This window comes from Saccostrea cucullata, unplaced genomic scaffold, assembly GCF_032062105.1.
Source record: "Saccostrea cucullata isolate Sc308-1 unplaced genomic scaffold, CSIRO_AGI_Scuc_v1 ctg2528, whole genome shotgun sequence".
NCBI classification, from domain to species: domain Eukaryota; kingdom Metazoa; phylum Mollusca; class Bivalvia; order Ostreida; family Ostreidae; genus Saccostrea; species Saccostrea cuccullata.
This window is the reverse complement of record NW_026920727.1, coordinates 19,649-44,472: the sequence shown is the minus strand read 5'-3', so window position 1 is coordinate 44,472 and position 24,824 is coordinate 19,649. Positions and strand designations below refer to the sequence as shown.

Sequence of the window (24,824 nt, the reverse complement as noted above, 5' to 3'; positions counted from 1 at the left end):
TTGTGGACAGGACCCCCCCCCCCCCCCCCCCCCGATATTCAACCCCGGGGCTTATTTGACATTTTTTTCACAATTTATATTTAGTACACTTTTCAACATGTTTGCAATAGGAACTACATCAAAACCCCAAAATAATCGCTCCACAAAAAAATACCCCACTATACATCATAAGAGAGAAGGTAAGCAACTTCGGTTTGTTTACGTTTAGGTAGACGCTACGGAAGTGCCTATTACCAATGATAACACCCGAGAGTGATTATTACGTCAAGCAAAAACTCTCTCGGACGTTATCGTAATAAGTGTAACATTCTCTATGCACTTCCGTTGCGTTTACCTAAGGGAATTTCAACATTCTAACAGGAATGCTGCTTGTGGATTCTTACGAGATGCAGAGTCAATCCGATAGCATGGACTGAGACAGAAATATATGTAGAGACATTGTGGACAGACATTTAAGGTGAAAATGAAATAAATACATGTTTTTAAACCCAGAAAGACCAGTGGGGGTACAACGTAAACAAACCGAAGTTGCTTACCTTCTCTCTTATAATATATAGTGGGGTATTTTTTTGTGAAGCGATTATTTTGGGGTTTTGACGATTTGTTCCTATTGCAAACATGTTGAATAAGTGTACTAAATATAAATTGTGAAAAAAATTTCAAATAAGCCCCGGGGTTGAATATGGGGGGGGGGGGGGGGGGGGGAGGTCCTGTCCACAAGCACCTGTGAAAGAAGAGTACACTACATAAATTTAAATACTACATAAACAGCATACTCAAGAAGCATGACTTGGTCTGTGACATTATACTTTCGTCACTTTCTGACTTAAAAAGCTTGGTATTTCAAATTTTGTTGGGTAAGAATTGTGTTGTATTGAGTTTGAGAATATAATTCCTCATGTTTTTGATATTGAGTATTGCTTTTATTTAACGAGGAAAATCTAAAAAAAACGCAGTAAAACTAATAGAGTTTCCTGAAAATTTTATCCACATAAACAGAGATCAAAAAAAACTTTTCAAAGGTTTTAACCAAATTCGATTCGTTACATAACTATTAAATACGATAAAAATGCGCTTTCCCTATAGGTTTTATTGCCAGATATACTAATTTTCATTCATCACTTAGCAATAAGATACTTACAGACATCGTGACAGGCTTGTAGATGCGAAGAAAAGTCGTTGTTTACAGCACAATGTGACAACTTCACGATCCGCCATATTTGTGTTTGGACGGTTTCCATGCAAATTGTTCTTGGCCTAAATGTATCATCGTGGTTCTTCGAAAATCTTTTCTTCTGTAACACTTTCTGTCAGTAGAATTGGTTGATCAAGGATATTTATATTTTATTTTTCTAATATGCGGTTCGTTTGTCACTAATAATAACTTACGTGTTTTTTTTAACAAGATTCTCGGGAAAATGTCGGGATATTTCTTAAAGGTGTACAAAATACCCCTACACCGTATCTGCAGCGAACTTCCGAGAGGTGGTACAAAAAAGTGATCTTCGATCAATTAGTACCCGGTGTATAAAATATATTTTACTGTCAACTCAGCTTTGAATATTAATTTGTCAAAAAATATTCGCTAAAATATATTTTCTTTTTGTAAAAAAAAAAAAAAACGTAAATTCACATTAATCACAAATTATTTTCAAGAATTAAACAAACCGCATTTTCTTGGTGTGGCACGAAATAACTTTACACCGTCCTGTATCATCCTCTCGCGAGACCTCATCGAGAAGCGCAAAAATAGGAGTTCAAGGAGCGGCAATGTTTAGAGAGACTGGTGAAATGTAATGAAATGCTCAACTTACGCCCAAGATTGACTCTAATTCTTCACATAAAGTGAACCATGTTCTCTTTCCCAAAAATCTTGGTTTCGCTAGGAGTGCAGTAAAGGGAATGTTGGAAGAAGTGTAGATATCATGGCCACAGGCCAGTGGGGTAAGTGGCGAGTGGTTCCTTTAATATGTATTTAAACACACAAATATTGTTTAATAGTTTAGTGCATGTGATGTGTTGTATAATATTTCAATATTGAAACAGAAGAAACGATTTGAATATGTGTAAAAGGTTTTTGGGCATACTGTAATTCAGTCTAGTCCATGAAGATCAAACGTACATACACAATGAAATATTTCCAGGTTTAACATGTTAAGATTTAGTAAGCAGAAGACTTATAAACAAATATTTATTATCAGTTACTGTTAAATTTGCATTGAATGTTTGGACATGGTGTAAATTTTGGAATTATACTCTTAATTAAAGCCTCCATTGCATTGTTATCTTCCAGCTAGAACCTTGAAGCCTGGCAAGGATTATGAGACTGGAAACTCCCATTGAGACTACCAAATGAAGAGAAAGTTTCAGGTATCTTGTAATCTTTTTTAAAATTTTCTTTTGTAAACTTGAAAGAATAGACGGATTTCACATTCCTAAGAGTTATCTCCGGTTGTCGGCGTAACACTCATTTTTCCCACTTTGTCCTTTGTAAGTTTGGAAATATTTCCTTATATTAAGTTGGGATATCTAACAATATCGGTCTAAGATAACTATATTCACAAAATTTAGAACAAAAAATAAAAAAATCATTCATAGAATATTTCAATGACAGCCATCATTAAAATTAATTTCAGCTAGATCAGGGATTTATCAAGGCTGTTTTTACTACCGGTAAATGGTACCTTTCCCCTCTTGAAAAAAGTGAAAAAATTCCCCTTTTAAATGTGAAAAATTCTCTGATTAAACAGAGAATACATTTCAATCTCTGTAACTTATAAATTTCCGGGAAAACTCGACGAAGTTTAACAGCATATCCCAATATTACAAAATTTAGAACATTCAAACGCTTATAAAAATCAGAGAGAAATATCATTGACAGCCATCATTAAAATTAATTTCATTGATCGGTAAACATGTGCCATGTCCATGATGTCAAATATACGTCTGGATTGCAGAGTTAAAAAGAAAAGTGTAGATGAGTAAGATGGAGCTTATATCTCTATAGATTGGAAGAATGGAGTAACAACAAAAACAATGTTTTTGTCGTTAAAGGTCTTCAAATGGCCCTCAGAAGCTCTAAGAATGCAGGATTTTGCTCCATTTTTAAGAGAAAAATTTCAGGGGGGCTATTTGATATTGATTGGTAAACATGCGCCTCCGGTGCTCAAATATGCGGCTCTCATTTTCAGAGTTTACATATAAAACGGTAGTAAAACAAAATAGCTAGATAAATCCCTGTAGATTACAAAAGAACAAATATGTACACGTCTTATAAAAAATTTTATTGATAACTTTGCAGACTGTTTAACTCGGACTAACGGAAAAGAAGCAAATTACAACAAAGAATATTGCTGAGAAAGGTAAGCTTTTAAATAATGTTAATGTATGATTTTAATGTTCTGTTCACACGGAGAGTTTAATTCACAACTTATTTTAATGCCAAGTAAATTGACTTCATACGACAGCTGTGGTAAAGCGGTTAACTATTGCGAATTAAAATTTTATTTTCTACAAAAATGCTATTCAGTAAGATTATTATGACATCATTTGTTAATCACGTCATGTATGCAATTGATTAACATACCTTATTCCTTATGCAAGTGTGAATAAAATAAATCTTTTGAGAAAAATGGTTCATCTTACTTGGGCAAACACATATTTTTATGGACTGGTAGAATCTTAAAGCTTGGTACATGTAGCATCTTTGGCTACTAAATTTTACAAGTTTGATTTTCATCCCTTAGAAATAATTACATATTTAGACTAAACAATGGAATACATTAAGTAAAATTTTATTTTAGCAAAGACAAGTGAAAAGTCGAGTGAAGAAAAAGCAAACAAGGCTTCACGATCTGCAACTAGGCCACTGGCGATGAAGAAGAAAAATGTACAGCTAAAGAAGATACATTAGTGACCAACTAAAGCTGGGCAACTTATATTGGATTGACAAGGTGCAGGGGGGATATTAATTTGGGTCTGTTTATCTTTCTGTTTGTCTGTAACACTTCGTTCTCTTTACATTTCCAAAAAGCCATCAGACATTGCAATGACATTTTATATTATAAATCATTTTGACGATCCCACTGCAGAACATGATTAATCATCAATACAAATTTAATATTGTTTATAAATTAAATATTACCCTTATATATTTTGAAGTGAAATGATCAGAGGTCAAGGCCTCTTTTGGGGGCACATATTGTTTTTGCCTGTCTGTTTATCTGCCTATTGCCAATTTACCTTTTGCCATAACTTTTGAATCATGAGAGATATAGATACTTCATATTGGGTATGCTTACTCCACTTTCGAATGAGACCAATGACCTTGACTGTCATCGTTATGCTAAAATATAGCCTTATTGAATCTTTTATTTTTGAACCAAAAGAGGTAGAGATTTTATATTGAGTATCCATACTCCACTAATTAAGTTCTTTCAAATTACATCAAGGTTAATGACCTTGTGACTTTGACCTATATGTTTTTGGCTTTTTTTTTCAAAACTTTGTTGCCACCAGGTGCATACTGTTTTTGTTTTTTTAGGGGGGTGTGTGTTATGAATTAGTTCTGTTTGGTATCTGAATCTTTTATTGTACAGAATTCTTCAGAAGTGATGAACCCTGAGGGCCTCACCCCTACTCTCTACACTAGGTTGTTGATTTAAATATTTTTTTTATTATTATTAATATTTGTCATTGTACATGTATATCATAAATATTCTATGAGAGCTGCTTCAGAATGTATTAACATAGTTTGAAAATAAGACAATCTGTTTCCCCCCTTGTGTGTAAATCATGATGTTGAATCATAACTGCACTATAATGTTACAGCAGTAAAATTGTAAAGAATTTGTTGTATCAGATACCATCAGCATTTTTAAAAAATTATTTTATGTATTATTTTTTCTGTGTGGCCATGAATTTTTATAATGCATACATTCATTAAATTTTTTTCAGAGATCTTATAATTCTGCTTTGTTGCTATGTATGATTTTTAAAAAAAAGAAGATGTCCTAGGAGGCTAGGATATCCTAGGAAATCCTAGGAATTCCTGATTTCCTAGGACATTTTAAGTGTTGGGGTTTTCCTGGGATATCCTGGGAAGTCTTGGTGTTTTGATTCCTGGGATTTTTCTAGAACCCCTGAATTGGGACTGTCCAAGGAAATCCCAGGAATTCCTGTTCCAAAAACATCTCAGGATATCTTAGGAATAATCCTAGGATTTTTTCAAGATATCCGAGGAATAAATCTTGAGATTGTCTCAGGATTTCTTAGGACATCTCAGGAATATTCTGCAAGGGAAAAACATCGTGATAAAAATGAGAAACTTTAAAATTAATGAAGGCAAACTTAATGCCATTCTCTTTTAACGAATATCTCAGTCAAAATCACATCTCATCTTATCGAGAAATTTGACGGAAGACCTACTCGTTGCTCGCAACGAGATCTCATCTAGTTTCTTATTATTTTCATTATCATACATTATTTATCTTTATGAAATTCTTTCAAAATGCTACTCCTCCTACAGTATTGGTCCAATTTCAATATAACTTGGCACAAAAGTAGACTACACTAAGATACATAATTCTGTGCATCGGTTTGTGATTTCGATAAACGGTGTTGCCATGGTTACTAAAAATAGAAATTTCTATGAAATTCTTTCAAAATGCTACTCCTACTACAGTTTTGGTTTGATTTCAATATAACTTGGCACACAAGTAGACTACACTAAGATACATAGTTCTGTGCATTGGTTTTTTATTTCGATGAATAGTGTTTATAAAAATAAATAAATTAGAGCTCTAAGCAATGAAAATGTAAACTAAATGTACCTTGAAATATGATTAATGGCAGTAGCACAAATTTTTGTTGTTGAAATAACTGTTTTGAGAGCTATCAATCGTTCTATAAGATTGTTCGTCTACAGTGGAGTTATTAATTAAAAATACTATGTAGTTCACAGGTCACGCCTTATTATCTGCAGTCAGGGATATCCCAGCCAATTAGCCAAGATAAACACAGTGACACTTACTGCCCCTTCTCTTTTAAAATACAGACACTCATTGACCAATTGGGCAAACAAGTAAATTTTGCCGAATGATTTTGCTCATTTAAAACACAACTAAATATGATAAGTATTTTCTTCTTATTTTTCTATTAGATCCTGGAAATGTAGCTGTAGTATAATGTAGGTTATATTTCAGATTATTTATATAAAAGCACTCAAATCTATTTTTGCTATAAGTATTATTTTCCATTTTTTGTTAATTAGAAGATAATTAAAATTAAACTTTATCACCTCTAAAATGTGAAAAAGACTAAACCATCAGTATGTCTATATTAAGGTACATTGATACTCTGATAAGAGAGATAACTCTTAATGACACAAATGTTTATTACCCGGTAATCCTTCATAAATTTGTCAAATTTAATTGCCTTTTAGTCAAATTTTGCCCCGCAAGCCATGCTATAATTGTTTGTATTTCATTCAGCATATACATTTGCTTTGGTAATCATAAAAGTAAAAGAAAAATTTCATATGATTGAGCAGAGGGTTTATGAATTTTAAATGCAAATTATATTGTTAACATTATTCAAGGTATATCACTGGGTGGTTTGAATATAATATTTATGTTTGATTGACCATGCTGACTGCATGGAAATTATTTTTCAAAATAAAATTCATGTATATAAAAGCAGATATGTATGTATATGTATAAAGTAATTGAAAGTAATCGAAAAAGTAATCAGTGCTTATAGTTGATATCGCGATTACTCAATTTAGAGCAGCTCTTTCGCGATGGAGGTAGGGAATGTCTGTTGAATGGGGACAAATGTGCTATTGAATACATTGCAACATCGGTCGTTGTAGAGTGTATAAGAATAGATTAGTAAAATATCCTTTTGGAATGCCTTGCTTAAAAATCGCTGACCCAGTCTTAATTATATTTTAGACGAGGTAATCCTAAAATGTTACATTTTTAACAATATTTTTAACTAAGAGGACATTTCTCGACAAAATTTCATTGAAAATCGTCACATTTTAAAGCTGATGAAATATTCTAAACTTTCCTTAGTTGACGTTCAACTATTTGGAGTTCAATTCTTGGCAATACAGTGTACTTTCGGCATTAAATTGATCAAATCATTTGATTGTTACTACTGTAAACAATATCATGTGTACCCAAAATTTAGAGCTTTCTTGACTCCCCCGCAAAAGAGCGGTAGTAAGTTAGATAACTGCGAAATACTCGCGATATTTCCTATTGTAATGGGTACCATTACAAATGCTCCCCAACTCCCTTTTGGTGCCATATTCCCTGTACGATTCATTAAATAGGACAAAATCTATGCATTTGAGACTTTAACAATGCTAAGTTCAGTCAAATTTTAGCACTGCACACGTGCGGATGTGAATGCATGTGCGTAATGACCATATCATCTTGTCTACACAATCTATATATTTTAATATACTAAATATCAAAGTATTTAATCCAAAAGTATTAAAAAAATAAGCTCATTCTAGTGTATTTTTGATTTATAATTACATAATGGAAATTTCAGCAATATTCGATTATATTTACGATTACAAGTAATCGAAAATCTCTTCGATTATAGATTACTGTCAATTACTTGAAAAAAAGTAATCATTACAATCAATTAGGATTACTCAATTACGATTACCCCATGCCTGATTCGTACATAGGTTTTTCTATGTGATTTAAGGTATATTTTTCCCAGTGTATAAAAATTGAGAAGTCAACTTGTACACAAAGGTTTTTCTTGTGCATTTTAAATTTTTGATGTAAAACTTTTTAATCAACTATTTTATGCCTCTGATTTTCCTTTACCATATATGCCGATTGTTTTTGTTTTGTTTTGTTTATTTTTTTAAAAGATTTTCCTGGCGTAATTAAATCTAAGGCGTCAGCTCCTACACACTTTTGTTAGTTAAATAAAATATTTATTTTATACATAACTGGGGACCTCATATACTATAAAGATAGGTTGCTGACAGTAACTGAGACGTCTGGTTTTTTGTTTGTTTGTTTGTTTTATTCTGTGGATTTAATTGCTAGATAATATATTTTTTATCTTAGACAACTGAATTTGATTTCTAATTATTAAACATCATCACAACAAGACACATGTATGTTAATTTCACATTTTAAATTATTCTTCTTTTTATAAATATAAGTATTATTTGTGGATATGAATTAAAGCGTGTTTTTTTTAGATAGAAAAGTTAAAATCTTTATGGCAGCAAAACAAATATCGTTATATACATAATTTAGGCTAGATATTAAATGCGATAAAAATATATCGTAAGATTTTAATGGTATATCGTAATATTGCAAATAATTTCCCCCCCAAAAAAACTACATACCAATTTTAATTTTTTTCTTATTAAAAAGACAGTTATGCGGCAGGATAAACATGTCTCTCGTAATCTCTTAAGAAATAAAGAAATTTGGACCAAATTAGGTGCATTTCATAATAAGCGTTTGCCACAGATCTAACAGATTCAAGACACCACCGCGCCTTTGTAAGTTTAACAATAATTGTATGAATACCTAATAAGAGAAGCCGTGGTTGAATCAGGTTGATTAACAAGAGGCCCAGGGGCCACAGCGCTCACCTGAGCACATCGGGCTTGAATTTACTACCCCCCCCCCCTTCCAGGCGTTCATCATTTGAACAAACTAGAATCTACACTACCTATGATTCCATATAAATATCACTTTTCATAGCTTTGAAGTACTTGAAAAGAAGATTTTAAAAGTTTTCCCTATATATCCCTATGTAAAACTTGGGTCGGTCATTTTGGCCCCACCCTATCCAGAGGGCCGGGGGGTCATGATTTGGACAAACTTGAATCTACTCTACATGATGATGCTTCCACACAAGTTTCAGTTTTCCTGGCCCAGTGGTAATTGAGAAGGATTTTTAAAGATATTTCCTATATATTCCTATGTAAAACTTGGGTCGGCCATTTTGGCCTCACCCTTGCCCCGGGGGTCATGATTTGAACAAACTTGAATCTACACTACCTGAGGATGCTTCCACATGAGTTTCATCTTTCCTGGCCCACTGGTTCTGGAGAAGAAGATTTTTAAAAATTTTTCCTATATATTCCTATGTAAAACTTGGGTCAGCCATTTTGGCCCCACCCTTGCCCCGGGGGTCATGATTTGAACAAACTTGAATCTACACTACCTGAGGATGATTCCAAATAAGTTTCATCTTTCCTGGCCCACTGGTTCTGGAGAAGAAGATTTTTAAAGATTTTTCCTATATATTCCTATGTAAAACTTGGGTCGGCCATTTTGACCCCACCCTTGCCCTGGGGGTCATGGTTTGAACAAACTTGAATCTGCTCTACCTGAAGATGATTCCACATGAGTTTCATCTTTCATGGCCCAGCGGTTCTGGAGAAGAAGATTTTTTAAAAATGCCATCAATTTTTAACAAATTCATGATTATCTCCCCTTGGAAAAGGGCGTGGCCCTTCATTTGAACAAACTTGAATCCCCTTTACCCAAGGATACTTTGTAGCAAGTTTGGTTGAAAATGGCCCAGTGGTTCTTGAGAAGAAGATGAAAATGTGAAAAGTTTACAACAACGACGACTACGACAACGACAGACAACGGACAAATTTTGATCAGAAAAGCTTTCGGCTCAGGTGAGCTAAAAATGTCAAGCCACTATGTATTTTTGAAGAAAAAAAATCTAAATAAATAAATAATAACACTTTTCATTGGTCTTGATTTATATTTTCAGGGCTATACATTATTCACATAGTGACATAGAACTCATTCCTAACAGTTGTAAATAAAACCCAAACAAGTTGAATTAATTTAGTATTTATCACAAAAATTAGAGAAGAAAAGCAATACTTCTTTTTGCTTTTATTTATCTAATATATTGAACATTATTCATGTAAGATTAATCCATTACAATTGTAACTATATAAATGTTGTGTATGAGTGGACTTCTAGTTTGTGTATGAGTTTACCTTTTTTTGTGTATATAATAAGTTGACTTTTTGTGTATGACTTGGTTTGTGTACGACTTGACTGGATACCCATTGGTATATACAAAAATTACAAACAAATACTCAAAAAAAAAAATACATTTAAATCTTAATATCAACATGATCAATTTGTGTACAACTGCTTAAAATCTTTGCCATGGACATGATCATGATGGAAGCGTTTAATGCAGAATACATCTTCTACCCAAGATGTATCAGCAGACAAAAACATTTAATAATTTTAGGCCTAAAAGTATTAAATACTTGTAAACGTTACAAGTTAGGAAGCTAAAAATTAAGCTAACAGACAGACAAATGAACGGACAGACACAAAGGCTATAACATACTACTAAACTAGTTTTAATTGTAACGGGGACCGTTACAGATGTTCCCCAAACGCTCCCCAAATCCCTTTTTTGTGCCATTTTCCTGTAAGACTTTTTAAAAATATGATCAGTACCAAAGGATTTCATATAAGAATTATGAAAGCTACAATGATACCGACTATGTTATTTAACTCATTGCACGCGCACGCACGTGCATGCAAATGCAAGATGATCATGACATGTTGTCTAAACCATAAACATTTCTTAATGTCGTTAGAATCAAAAAGAAAAATCATAAAAATATAAATGTTACCGTTTTTCAAATATATTGGTCATTTTGCGTATTGTGCGCGTGCACGTGCATGCATGTGTGTCCTTGCATTCAATTCTGATAGTAGCATAATGTAGTAATCTATCATACCTATCCATATTCTAAATTTCATCGCGTTCTGTTGAGAACCGAAAAAGTTATAGGCATTTAAAGTTTCAGCCAATCAGATTGCAGCACATGTGCATGCGCATGCTTTTATGATAACTATTAAACATCGTGCTGTAGATCTTTATAATGTATGACTATGTTCAAAATTTCAAAGAATTTTGTCAAAAAACAAGAAAGATATTGAGACTTTAGTTTCAGCCAATCAGAGCGAAGCGCACGTGCATGCGCATGAGATCTTGCTATTTTGAACATGTCATCATCTCTATACTACTAATATATCCTCACATTATGAGTTTCAAAGCATTTCATCAAAAAATAGAAAAGTTGCGGCTATATCTATTATATTGGTCATTTCACGTGTTGCACGCTCTTGCAAGCACATGCGCACAAAATGACCTTGATTCCGCAAATCTACATAACATGTCTACTGACCCTAAAAAGGTTTTACCTTCATCGGACGAACAGTTTACAAGATCATTCCCGGACAAAAAAGTACCCAGGAAGAAGAAGAAGAAAAATAATAATAATAATAAGAAACAGAGTAAAAACAATATGTTCCCCAACTTCGTTTGAGGAACATAATTATATTCATCTTAAAACAAATGCAAAGTTTCAATCCTGATTCTGTTTTTTATACATTGGTCTAGACTACTTGTATCCCCGGATAATGTGTATATAAAATTAGACCAAGGCTATACATGCTGCAGAAGTAGCATTTTAAGAATATTTACAAATGGACTGTAGACAGACACCTTTACATTACATTAGCTCTCAAGTATCAGTCATATGATACCAAATTATTCTAACACTACCAATCAAATTGTAGGTACATGCATCACTATAAACCTTTGGTTCCTATATTGCAAATGTGTAACATAAAGATACATTTAGAACATGTAGACTAACAGATCTATTATGTATTTGCTACAGTCTGCCTTTTTTTCAGTTTGGGCATATACTGCATTTGGACATGATGAAAGTTTTAAAACAATAGCTAAACTATGATAAATCAAATTAGAATTCATCCTTAAACAAGGCCAATATAAAATTTACTCTTGTTTCCTATCACCCGAACTACCCTACATTTTACCGACCCTAAAAGTTGTTTTTTTTGTACATTTTTATTTTTGAGGGGTTATTTTTCTGAAGCACAAAAATTGACCAACAATATTAACGGAACTAATACTAACATTACAAGTGTACAGGATACCTTTAGCATGTTTAGTATCTTTAATTTATAAATCTTTATTAACAAACTTTAATGTTTTGTAAACTGTTAACAAACTGTTTTCTTGTTAATATATGATTGAGTTTAGAAAAAAGAAAATTTTTGCTCAATATATTTTTTTCTCTGCCAACCTACGCTATTTTTTTGGCCATGGGACAGAAAACAAGAGTATTTTTTCTATTGGCCTAACTACAAATATAAAAATATTACTTACGTAATGGTCCAAGACGACGGCGTGGCATGCTGTCTGCTGTGTTCTCTTTCACCCAAGGCAATCTGAATTAAAGATGACACTCTGAATTTTTGTCTTAAATATACTATTACTCTAGTACAAATATAACCAATCAAATCAGCAAAACCATCTAATTTAAGATGTCTGCTTAGTCTATCATCCAATCAGAAATTGTATACCCCTAATACCTACTGTCAGGGATTCAATGTGCCAGGTAGAGAGACCTTCGTTAATTGGTGGCATCCCAACCATAATTGGCTTCTTAAGTGTTAAAACAACAAACTTTGTATACTTCTACATAACTTCTTAAACTTAGTGTGTCAAATATGGCTCTAATACTGCTGCATTGGTACAAGTGCAGCATAATGGCATCATTTTAGACCATATGAACTTTAGCACTCATTTTTTGGAATATCTTGTAAATGAAATAATTCTTCAAGTCAAAACAGTTAATAACTACCCTGCATTTGTTTTCTACTGCAGAAAAAAGTGGTCTTTAAAGAAATCAGCTGTAATAGAATGATCATTTAACAAATACCTAGCTTCATAAAGACTTCCTCCAGTGACGTCATGGAGACTCCATAGGACTTGATTCCAAGGGTCTCTGCTCTACCGCTATCTAAGTCACTGAATAGACCTGGAAAGATTAATAAACATAAATAAAAATTAACCGAACCATCAAAATGTATAGATAAAGCATTTTTTATGCACCCGAATCGATAGATTCTGGGCGTAATATTGTTTTTTCCTGTCTGTGTGTTTGTCTGTCTGTCGTCAACTTTAACCTTCGCCATAACTTTGAACCTTGGGAGATTTTGGTATGCACACTCCACTAATTAAGCACTTTCAACTGACACCAAGGACAATGATCTTGTGACCTTGACTATGACCTATATGCTAAAATAGCTTTTTCGAACTTTTGCCATTTATTTTAACCCTATGAGATAGTAAAATTCCTGCTACAGGCAAAGATAGCACGCTATATTGAAGACAAGTATTCTCAGTTTCACATACTTCAGATGATATCCAATGCCAAATCTGCTCTTCAGAAACAAGGAGGAGCCACGTTAATATACAAAACATAAACATGCACACCTTGTTTATAGTTTCAATGTTAAAAAAAAAGAATTATTTGTTTAAAATCCCGATATTTTTAAACTTAAACAATTTAGTCATTTTTTCAGATAAATTTATACACACATATATAAATATATTTATAAATTTGTGGCCATATCAGCATGATCAGGATCATTCATTAGATTCATTGAGACAATCTAAGACAATCTAAAGCAATGTATTACACACCCTTTAATCAAAATATTAATTTTACTGCATTTAACAAAATGAAAGAGTAATGAAAAAATTAATGTCAATATAGGGTAAACTTGTAGAATTAAAGTTTTCTTTCAACATCAAAAAATATAATTATGAACATGATGAATGGCTTGGTTAATCATTATTAACATGATTAAGAAGCTATAACAAAATGTAATAATTGTACATATCATACCTGTTCCTGGTTGTTTTTAAGTGTGATTCAGAACATAAGATCGAGAAACAGACTATAATTTCATTTTGTTCTGTCCTGACCCATTTATCAACCAAATAACAACATGACGTTTTAACTTAATCATAATCTTTTTTTTATAATTAATGTTTAAACACTACAATTTTTAAGTCATAACATGTAACATTAATATAAATGGTGTAATATACCTTGTAAGTGATTCCAGTAAATAAATTTCTAATACATGTAATTGTCTTTATAATTTATTCCCTTAATATGAGATAATTTCAGGGTCAGTAATGACTATGTTTTGGATGATTTAATGCAATTGACTTATCTTTTATAAATCAAAGTGAACAGCTTATTATGAAACATTCCCAAAAAATATGGATATAAACAACTACGAGATGTACTTTTTATGTACTGTGTCACTTAATGATCGTGATGATGTGCTTAATTATAAACTTACAAGTAAAAACACAGATTACAAATTATGAACTATTCATTTATAGCCTTGAACATGTTGAAATGGTTCAATTGCATACAATCAACTGATTTAACTGCTTTTTTATCATAATATAATAATATAATGTGATTTAAAGAAAATGAAATATTTTATTGTTAGTTTATCAATTTCCACTGTGTTTGGAATATACAAAGGTGACACATGGAGACATACATGTATCTAGTGGGGAGGACTGGTAGAGAGGATATACAAACAGTGACCACACAAACAATAGGCCAGTGTCCATTTGACACTATTAGACAAAAAAAAACCCACCAGAATAATTATTTTAATTACTGATTTATATATTTTATTAATTGCTAACTACATTAACTCTTATGAATGTGTATCTAACAAATAAAACTTCTGCAATTTTCCATTTTTTTTAATTATCAGAGAATGTATAAGGTTTGTGTTTATTATAAACTATATACTGTAGAATTAATGTGCATCTTCATCTTCATGTACAAGTATATCTTTAGGAACATTTGAAATTAAGAAATTAGTGATGGGAATCGGTAAGAATTTTATAATCGATGATTGGGTTACTCTAACTAACTAATTATCGATTATAATCGGACATGTAAAAAGAATATGAATTTAAACAAGTAAATCGTAAGAATAGGTAAATGACAACTTTTCTGTGGTGATCCCGCTGGTCCTTTGTTCATTTTATAGGACCAAAAGTACGCCCCTGCCCAGAAACATGCTTTGTTATACGGTTAGAAATACATCTAAATTTATTCATCTGCACCTTTAAGTTACACAAATAAGTCTAAAGCAATACTGTGGTTTGAAAATTAGGGTTAAAAACTAGTATGCTTGTAAAATAAATAATAAACCGATTAATCAGAATTTTAAAAATGCAATCGATTGCTTGGATTATGTCAGTAATCGACTGATTTTCGATTATAATCGATGATTGGAACACCACTATAAGAAATATTGATTAACTTGTTGAATTGTCATTTATACGTGTATTTATCACTCAAAAATCTCAAAGTGCAGTTTATACATGTTTGGAAAATTCAAAAAAAAAAAAAAATTAACGGTTTAATCAGTTTAACGTGTTTAATGGATATTAATCATATATTAACTTAAAGATAAATTCTAGACTAACAGGATTACGGACTTTAGAACAGAAATTAGGCTTAAATTTAACATTGGGATCCTTTGAATATATTCTTGACATGTATAGATCTAGTTCATCTAGTAGATAAGTACAGCTAGCCTGGTAAGTAGTAACTTAATGTAATAAATAAGATAACTGGACTTAATTCATTCATTGTCATTGAGTTTGTATTGTGTTGTACTTGAGTCTTTGTCATGTGATTGTCTTATGATCTATTATTATCCTGGGTGTGAGTTGTAAAACCAGTACGTATAGGGTGTGGTGGTTTTGTACGCATGTGTGAGTCCTGGTATATATACTTATGCATGGACTCTTCCTTTTAAATCTGGACGATAAAATTAGTTAGATGTTCTCATACGATAAATCTATGTGATAGCAGTTTACCTAAGAAATTCCTTACGGAATCTTAGTGCCTCGCCATGGTGTAACTGGTAAGAATAATTTAATACTAATTCTGATTTTAAGCTCTTGAAATTAAATAAATATTAGTGGGTGTAAATTTGTACGAGTGTGTCATTTTCATTGCAGGTCATCTTCATTTGTACTTTGTTTATACTTATTTCATCGTTCCTGCAAAGTGCCATTCAATAAATATATGAACCTCCATTGAGGAATATTGTGTAGACTGAATTATCATTTCCTGAGATGAGAGACGTGCATCGTCTCAAGCCACGGTCCTGACTCCGCATATAGCTCTCTCCTACCTGTGGCTGCTTGATCACAAAAAGTGTCATAATCTTAAATATTTACGCTATACTTTAATGAGCTACAAGATATTCTCGTCTCATACAACCACGGCCAGAATGGGAGAGGATCGTACTGCATTCATGTGTCCATGGTTTGCGACGATGGGAGACCCATGACTTAATGTAATTAACATGATTAAGACAAATTTTAAAATAAAGAATTGACGGTGGGATGTCTAGCAAATAAATTTTTCTAAATCAGCATGGTACTGGGAATGAGGAGATGGGATGGAATTGCCAATATATAAGATACTGACTGTAGAAAACTTTGCGACTCATGAATTCATGGCCCTCTAATCTATTCAACTTGTCTGACCACCACACAGATCTATATATCATATGGTTTGCTAAGTCATGTTTGTGTTTTTGGGGAAGAAAAAAAAACATACTACCATATTCAATAGACACTGCTCAAAGGGTGGAAAAGGGACTTCACATACACAAATATACGCATGATTTATGTGCTTAACTTGTAGAAAAATACTACGCTAGCGATTCATGTACATGTATATAGCCAGCTGGTAGCTTAGATAATTTAAAATAGCAACAAAATGTTACAAGAAATATTAAACTGTCATTTGTAGGTCGTCGATAATTTGTTTGTTTGTTTTTTTTAAAGAACACACAGCTACGCGCCTGTAAAAATAGGGGTGCGTCGATTTACCCAAATGGACCCAAATGAACCCAAATGGACCCAAATGACGACCCAAATGGACTTAGTTGACGACCCAAATGGACTAAATTATGATGAAATAGTAATCAATTAATTATTTATATTGATGTAGCATCGTTTTTGAAAGTGAGGGGGGGGGGGCGATCGGCTTTTCAATGAACATTTTCAGTAGTAATAAGTTATCTCTGGAAAATAGGTGTGTGTGTGGGGGGGCCTCCTGTTGCTACGTACCTGATTTACTCAAAAAGATTAAAACTTTGTGAATCTTTCCGATTGGTAAACTCTAATATATTTTAAAATAATTCGCTTAGATGTAATGAATAAAGTACAATGTACGCATTTTGCCTATACAATATTTTGAATTTTTGTGATAAACATAAAACACATTCAGTGTTCAGCAGCTTTTATTTTATTTATTCTGAATATTCAACGATATTTATATCTAAATGCAAAAATAAATAATTTTATTTTAAATGTATAGATGCATTCTAGTTTTGAAATAAAGTCTACAGAAGTCCATTTGGGTCGCCATTTGGGTCATCATTTGGGTCCATTTGGGTCGCCATTTGGGTCCATTTGGGTTCATTTGGGTCCATTTGGGTAAATCTACGCGCCGTAAAAATAGTATGTGGTTACAGACTACTAATTTTACCCCTATTTCATTGACCACTCAAGTAGTTCCAGTTTAAAAATAGAGGTTTTTTCTTAAAAATTCTTTGGGGTGTTTATGAAGTAGAATGGGGTTATTTTTGGGCATAAATGGAAAGGAGGGGGTCTGAAAAAAATTATAAAAATAATAATAATGGGAAATTTTGCTTTTAAGTGCGTAGTAGGAAGGGTGTAAAGAGGCCCATATTTACCCTTTCCTCGAAGAGAAAGTGAAAAAAAAGCAGGGTAGGGGTTATTTGTGAGGCCATAAAAAAACTTGCAGACTATGAATGTTCCTGAGAACTTGGTAAATTTTTGGACTTGAAATGGTCTTACTCTGTGCCAAGTTTCAGGTAAGTTGAGCCGGTGTAATTTTTTAAAATATTTTTTATGTTATAAAGGAATGTATAGCAAAATAATTGGTAGTCTGTGTCCTATCAGGTCAAAGGTCAAAACTCGTGTTAATCAGTTTATTGGCACTTTTCGGATAATTTGGAACTAATTATGCTAATTGTTGAAAAAATTAATGGATAAAATTATATTTTGGAGAAGTTAAATGGATTTAAATAATTAAAAAAGGGGGAGGGGCACCTGCTCAGGTTGTCAAAGGGTATGACATAATGTGTGCAATTGATGTGTGTCAAGAATTTATGCAATATGAATTTTGATTCTTTATATAATGTTGTAGGTAACATAGAACCCATACCCCGCCTATCCTGTTATCTGAAATGTCAAATGGAGTTCAAAAACCAAGGTATGTTTTTAACATTTGATTGTTCAGATTACACTTTTGTTAGTAGGAAAGAAATGCCTAATTTCTCAAAACTTAAAGACGTACAACACACTGGGGGAGATAACTCTTGCGATTTCATTAGAACGTTTGACGTGACGTCTAATTTAACGTCAAAATAAAGCGTCAAAATGACGAGTAAAACGATCCCGATGTACATATCAATCATAAAAGAAAAATGGGATATGGGGCTTGGCTGTGATTATGCGTACCATACTCAAACAATAAGTATTTTTTTTTTTAATTATTATTAACCCGATTAAATTCCGTAAAAAGAAAGACATAAATTACCATCCCTTAATGTTTATTTCATTTCATTTCATATACAATAAATTGTATTCTTGTTCAAAGCGCAGCATTTTTTTTTATTCTGAAATTTTATTTTACGTTGCCGAAATGGCTATAGGGCATATTACATTCCGATTAATGGTCTTCATTACAATTTGTGCATTTACGATATAAATTTTTTTTTTCTTCTTTAATTAAATAAAACAACAATAAACAAACAAAAAAAACTTTTGACAACGTGAAATCGATGTTGTTCTCAGACTCTTACTGATCAAAGAGGAACAACTCTGAAAATGTAGGAGATGTTTATTTTCCTCCCTTTTATTCACGGTTTTCCACATAATCAGATACATTTACAGCAAGACCTGATAAATCCAAGAATTGAATAATATAGACCTCATATACACAATGTAAGTATAGAATTGAAAAGAATTGTTCACAAGTACTGAAATTATCTGCATTTATGAATATCGTATTGCAGCAAATCGTTTGACTTTCTGTCAACAATGTCGGTTCGCATTTCCTCGAAACAAAACAAAACGTAGCCTATAAGATTTTTTAAAATATCAATGCACGATTTGAAATAGATGAAGAGTTTAATGTTTGATATGAAGTTAATGTGTACGAATACGGAATTTTCATTTTAACTTTAGAAGCAACGACATTGAAAGAATGCGTACAATATTATGAGGGGTGTACATCTATGCAAATGTCGATGTATCCCCACGGCCATTTACTGTCTCGTTTGAAATAATGACATGAAAGAAACTACAATTATTCCATTTATATTACAGGAGAGTTGAACATACACCATTTTTAAAAAAAAACAAAATTAAAGAAATAAAATTAAAAATCAACACATTCAAGTTCAACATAACTTGAATTCGTATCCAGGTTTCATGTGATATGGAATGCGTAACGCATACATATATGAACTAAACACTAAAATCCTGCGGTAATTTTTTCCTGATACATATAAAACAATAGTCAATATTTATTCAGCATTCATGAATTTAACAAGAGGCCCATGGGCCACATCGCTCACCTGAGAAGCTTTGACCATTCTGTTCTTTACCAGATTTCACCCTTGTTATACATAATGCATCCCCACCCTACCCCACTGATCATAATTCAGACATTTTGAAATCTACACTACCCCATGATCCTTCCATGGGCACATATGTTTCAGCTTTTTTGGCCCAGTGGTTCCTGAGAAGAAGATTTTCAAAGATTTTTCAAATATATTTCTATGTAAAACTTTGATTCCCTATAATGGCCCCGCCCTTCCCCCAGGGGTCATGATTCCTACAATTTAGAATTTACACTACCCCAGAATGCTTCCACATAAGCTTCACTTTTTCTGGCCCAGTGGTTCTTGAGAAGAAGATTTTTCCTATATATTTCTATATAAAACTTTGATTCCCCATTGTGACCCCGCCCTTCCCCCGGGTGTCATTATTTGAACAATTTAGAATCTACATTATACCAGGATGCTTCCACATAAGTTTCAGCTTTTCTGGCCCAGTGGTTCTTGAGAAGAAGATTTTCAAAGATTTTTCCTATATATTTCTATATAAAACTTTGATTCCCCATTGTGGCCCCACCCATCCCCCGGGGGTCATTATTTGAATAATTTAGAATCTACATTATACCAGGATGTTTCCACATAAGTTTCAGCTTTTCTGGCCCAGTGGTTCTTGAGAAGAAGATTTTCAAAGATTTTTCCCATATATTTCTATATAAAACTTTGATTCCCCATTGTGGCCCTGCCCTTCCCACGGGGGTCATGATTTGGACAATTTAGAATCAACACTATACCAGGATGCTTCCACATAAGTTTCAGCTTTTCTGGCCCAGTGGTTCTTGAGAAGAAGATTTTCAAAGATTTTTCCTATATATTTCTATATAAAACTTTGATTCCCCATTGTGGTCCCGCCCTTCCCCCGGGGGTCATGATTTGAACAATTTAGAATCTACACTATACCAGGATGCTTCCACATAAGTTTCAGCTTTTCTGGCCCAGTGGTTCTTGAGAAGAAGATTTTCAAAGATTTTTCCTATATATTTCTATATAAAACTTTGATTCCCCATTGTGGCCCCGCCCTTCCCCCGGGGGTCATGATTTGAACAATTTAGAATCTACACTATACCAGGATGTTTCCACATAAGTTTCAGCTTTTCTGGCCCAGTGGTTCTTGAGAAGAAGATTTTCAAAGATTTTTCCTATATATTTCTATATAAAACTTTGATTCCCCATTGTGGCCCCGTCCTTCCCCCGGGGGTCATGATTTGAACAATTTAGAATCTACACTATACCAGGATGCTTCCATATAAGTTTCAGCTTTTCTAGCCCAGTGGTTCTTGAGAAGAAGATTTTTTAATGACCCCACCCTATTTTTGTCTTTTCTTGATTATCTCCCCTTGCGAGGGGATATGTCCCTTCATTTTAACAATTTAAATTCCCCTTTACCCAAGGATGCTTTGTACCAAGTTTGGTCAAAATTGGCCCAGTGGTTCTTGAGAAGAAGTCGAAAATGTGAAAAGTTTACAGACGGACAGACGGACAGACAGACGGACAGACGGACAGACAGACGGACGGACGACGGACAAAATGTGATCAGAAAAGCTCACTTGAGCCTTCGGCTCAGGTGAGCTAAAAACAAATGCATACCTCCGGGATTCAAATGACGAAATACTAGTATATTTGCACTGTAAACGACGTTTCGTCAAACGCTAATGGTCTGCGACGCAAAAAAGGAAGGGGTGGGGGTGATAGGGGTATTCAAAAATTGCCTAAAATCTACATTTAAATACGCTTTACATATAAGAACTTTTAAATTTGTAAGTTAATATATTTGTGAAGCAAAAGCAATATTCCAATTTAATTTCTTTAAATGTGTATTAGTAGATTCATATAACAAAGTGATCGACCCCCGTCTGAAAGACGCGCGGGAACGTGATTTATTGAGAAAGGGGGAGGGGGTAATTTTCCGCTTTTAAATCAAAACTGGTCGAACAAAAATTATACAAAAATTTATGAAGATTATTTTTACTACCAGCTACCTAAAGAAAGTTTTTTACCAAAATTTTTTCACAAAAAAAATTGAATTTGAAAAATACGCAATTTTCAAGGCTTAGAAAATTCATAGTTTTTCAGTTTAAGGTCTTTAAAAAATATTTTGATGATATGTATATCAAAAAGATGACTATGTTTTTGTGTTAAATGGTTAAAGGAATAAATCAATGAAATTTGACATTTATATCTAATCTGGTTTTATTGAAAATCAAGGTTTAAGTAGTTCATTGATTAAAAATTTTCTCTCCTTGTAAACAACTAAAGGGGGGTAACTTTCGGAAGTTCCTGTCCAAAAACCACTCGAACGATTTTGTCCAAAATATGCATACATGCAGTAGATATAGTCATGTAATAAATATATAAAAATAACAAAAATTAAACGACAGGAATTTTTGGGGGTAGGTGTGTTGTACATCCTTAAGCTACTTGGTGTTTGTAATTATAGTTGTCCCAATTACTTATTAATTTGACACAATAACTTATTAATTATGAATGTGAACTGAAGTTAAAATGCTTTTAAATTCATTTTTTTAGTGGCTCATATTTAGCAGATTGTGGGGATGCATGCAGTTGTAGCCTGGATGGGTGACTTAAAAAATTCAGGCCAGTTGCCAGTCAGAAGTGAACAAATTTTGTACCAGAAGCAGAGAAAGTGAGTATTCAGAAAACAAGATACAGCTGTCATCAATATTGCAGTCAAAAGCAGCCAAGTTAAAGGTATACAATCAACTGATTCATAGTTTGTATTATTTTTGTTTGTTTTCTTTTTTATGTACTGTTTTCATCTGTTCATCATCATGTGTTGCTTTTTAATGTATACTCTCTAAAACTTTCTTTTTTTCTTCAGCCTTTGGAAATGAACATCTGCTGTCTGATTGCTGGCACTGATCTGTGATTGTCCAAGACAGGGGAGGTCAGTAAGGTGCTCAACATTTCATATGGAATGTTTGGTCCTACTGCCTTTTTCTACTCTTGTGGAATCTTGGACATCATTGTCGGTGGTCGCATATCAGACAAAATCATCATTTTCTGACCAAGACAGGTGTTTAAGAGAATTTGGATAAACTTTGTGCAGAAATAGTGCTCCACAAGACAGACAGAACTTATGTAAAAACTCCAGTTTAATAGAACCCCCCCCTTTCCTGTTCTTAATAGTGGACTTCCAAGCAACTCCAGTACTAATTATATGTGACACAGGCATGGTATGTATTTTCTGTGTTAAACAATTGAATGTATGTATAAATGTGATTTAATTGTTTTGTTCTTTGGTACCTTTACAGTGCAGAGCTGCCTCCCCTTTTTTACAACAGCCTGAAGAATGTATGTAGGTAAAATGTACATTTAAATTCCTTTTTTTTGTAAATTCAGAATTATAAAATCCAAATTTTCATAGAATTTATGGTATTTGTTGTCTAATCATGCATATTGTTACCAGAAATATCCATCAAAGAAGTCTAAATATGACCAGGGATAATCCAATTAGAGTTGTAAGTACCACTTCCTGACAGAGGCTGAATTGACCAGGTTGGATAATCTGCTTATAACAAAGGTATTAATCTCTTTTCCTTAGCTTTTATACTGATTTTTCATAGCCTAAACATTGTAGAATTTTTTAATATTAGTTTTACTAAAATTTAAATGTGCTAAATATTTTTATTTTTAATATTTTCACAGAGCTGCCAACATTCTGAAATGACAAATTGTAAGGCAGGGTCCGGGGACCGCCTAACCTCAAGCCGCTGAAGATTTTGTAAATAGACATGTAATGGACACAATTTGAGGCATGTTTCTATTTTGTTTACTTTGAATACAATCGGCCTTCTAAAACCGAAGCAACAACACAAGCAAGAGTTGTTAGGATTATGAATATTTAATTATAATAGTAGAGACTGTAGATGGCCAGCTATGAAAATTCCGGTATTATAAACTTTGATCGAGAAAAGCTGAAATCGGAAGAAGATGGAGAGAAATCGTAAGGCGTATTTTAGATGCTAATTTCGTAAGACTTACGCCAAAATCGTAAGGGTTGGCAGCTCTGTTTTCAAGAATTTTATGCTTTTTGAAGGTATTTTTTGAAATTTTTAAAAAAAATATTTACTACAGTAATAGGTTAAGTTTTTTTCTTGAAATTTGTGTAGGACATATTGATCTAGTTAACAAAAATATAAGAAAAGAAAATTACAACTGTAAAATATGTGAGTTGTGAGCATTTCAAATCTGAGGATTGTATGTCTAATGCTTATTTTACCCTCTGCTTTAAGGTGTTCCAGCACATTATTTAAAGGGCCATAACTCTGTTAAGGGATCATCAATTTCAATGAAACTTCATCAGCCACTTTGTATAAACCAAAGACACCAGCATGTCAAATTTCAGCAAAATCAGACAAGGTTTGTGTCCTTATTAGGTTACAGACTACTAATTTTACCCCTATTTCATTGACCACTCAAGTAGTTCCAGTTTAAAAATAGAGGTTTTTTCTTAAAAATTCTTTGGGGTGTTTATGAAGTAGAATGGGGTTATTTTTGGGCATAAATGGAAAGGAGGGGGTCTGAAAAAAATTATAAAAATAATAATAATGGGAAATTTTGCTTTTAAGTGCGTAGTAGGAAGGGTGTAAAGAGGCCCATATTTACCCTTTCCTCGAAGAGAAAGTGAAAAAAGCAGGGTAGGGGTTATTTGCGAGGCCATAAAAAAACTTGCAGACTATGAATGTTCCTGAGAACTTGGTAAATTTTTGGACTTGAAATGGTCTTACTCTGTGCCAAGTTTCAGGTAAGTTGAGCCGGTGTAATTTTTTAAAATATTTTTTATGTAAGTATAAAGGAATGTATAGCAAAATAATTGGTAGTCTGTGTTCATGTACTTACGTTTCGGTTTCGTCGAATCCCGGCGAATTTTATGGCTGGCTTCAGACACGTAAATACTCCAAGATAAACATTAAACAATCTCCTTTCCTTTAAAGGGGACATACTAAAACAAGTCCCACGGGGAAAATAAGTCCCACATGAGTCCCACAGAAAAATAATGAGTCCCACCAGGATATATGACATTTCATTGATATTTAATAACATATATTTATAGATTATCATTGTTTAGATATAATTTGAATAAAATTTAATCACAAAAAATGTTTTTGAAGCTGGTTACAGCAATTAATTACAAAAACAAAGAACGATAACTCTTATATTCTCACCTGACTC

At 33.0% G+C, this 24,824-nt stretch overlaps 1 long non-coding RNA gene and 1 pseudogene across 1 annotated transcript; one reads left to right on the top strand and one right to left on the bottom strand.

Annotated features, from left to right (window-relative positions):
• LOC134256448 (uncharacterized) overlaps positions 1-24,586 on the bottom strand; it is a 40,635-nt pseudogene extending 16,049 nt beyond the window's left edge.
• On the top strand, positions 1,757-3,338 carry LOC134256413 (uncharacterized). The gene is made up of 3 exons (XR_009989724.1): positions 1,757-1,944; positions 2,294-2,370; positions 3,302-3,338. It is a non-coding gene; the product is annotated as an uncharacterized LOC134256413 (long non-coding RNA).
• Positions 24,587-24,824: the final 238 nt, after the last annotated feature.